This window comes from Odocoileus virginianus, chromosome 1, assembly GCF_023699985.2.
Source record: "Odocoileus virginianus isolate 20LAN1187 ecotype Illinois chromosome 1, Ovbor_1.2, whole genome shotgun sequence".
In the NCBI taxonomy this organism is placed as follows: domain Eukaryota; kingdom Metazoa; phylum Chordata; class Mammalia; order Artiodactyla; family Cervidae; genus Odocoileus; species Odocoileus virginianus.
Window position 1 is genome coordinate 99344511 of NC_069674.1, and position 1638 is coordinate 99346148.

Below are 1638 nucleotides of genomic sequence, written 5' to 3' on the forward strand. Positions count from 1 at the left end.
CTCAATTCCCGAGGGATACATCAAGGGGCTGATTATTCCATTTATTAAAAAAGAAAGAAAGAAACCTCCAAATTACAAAAGGGTTCACAATAAGATCTGTATTCTATAGGCTCTTTCAGGTTGCAAGGGCAGTGGAGACCCATCGTGCTTGCCTCATTAATGGGGGTTTATTGTGAGGACAAACAGGATGCAGACTCAGCAGCTGCACACACAGCCGGCCCCACCAGGAGCTCCTCACTGCCTGTTATTGTCTTAGATGAACCGGTAGCTCCTACAGGCCCTAGCAGCTGCTCTCCTGACTGCCCACCCTCTCTGCACCTCGGGTCCTTCACCTCTAAAATGGAGATCATCATAATACCTACCTCACTGGCTTGCTGTGAGGATTAACTAAGTTGATATGTATACATATCTGGGGCATAGTAACTGCTAGACCATGTTGCCCATCATTATGAATTCACCACCAACCCCCCCCCCCCCACTAACCCCCTCCCCACCCCACCCAGTGTATCTCCTTGAATATGAGGGTTCTGGCTCCTCTGAACGACACAGGCATGAAATCCCCTGTCTGCCTGCTCTGAGAAGTTGACTTTTTTCCCCTCATGGTTTCTGCTCACTGGTATCATTACTGCCCTAGCAGGGCCCAGCAGCTGGCTACCCTTCACTTCAGAAAAGGCCTCGAGAGCCACTGATTCCATGGAAGCTCACCACTGGTGAGCAATCATTTATTCTAGTGCCAGACTGCTGGAAGATCGTGGAGAGAGGAAACGGAGGACTTATCGGATTGGCTTCCCTATACTGAGGCAGTCAGATTTTTCTCTGTAAGTTTTGGCAAATCTTGACTTAACTATAGCATGGCTAAATTCTGCAAACACTGTGAGGTGGGAAATTAGAAATTTCTATGAGGACCTGAGCTGGAATTTTTATACTTGGACCTGTTTGACTCTGCCGGAGAACTGCTTGGAGCCAGCTGCAAATGTAGCTGAGGTTAACAGTGTTTTATCATTCTGCAAAGAGACTCTGCAAAGAGACTCTCTTGTAGTTGGCCCTGCTGTTGAATTTGGAGCCTCTCCTGAGTCTTTTTGCTCAAGGCTATGCACGTGGACCTTGGCAGAACATCCTTAAAGCCCCTATTAGTGAGGGCTGACTGCTTTCCCCTGTAAAGACGAGTATTACACTGCAGTAAAATGCAAATCCACTAACAGGCCACTGCAGATTTATGATACTGAAGTTCCAGGGAAATCTTGTCTCTCTGGGTAAATCAGAGCTACAAGCTTCTCCAGATGGCTCAGGAGTGCACACGGGAATGGCTACATAATTTGCAAGTGCAAAGTGAAAACATGGGCTCTCGTTTAAAAATTAGTAAAGCTTTCAAGATGGCAACAATAGAGGATTAACCCAAGTGCTGGATCTTTCAGAGCCCAGGGCCCTAGGCAACCACCCAAGCCACATGTCCATGAAGGTAGATTGGATTCTGGGTGTCACTGAAGCATGACACTTTCCATTGTTGCTGAAACACATCATATGGCCTATGGGGAGAGAATATGAGTGCAGATATCAACCTTGTTTTCCCAACTCCTGCAGCCGTGGGACAACCATCCCACCCTATGAGGGTAGCATCAAAATGGCAGACACTGCTGT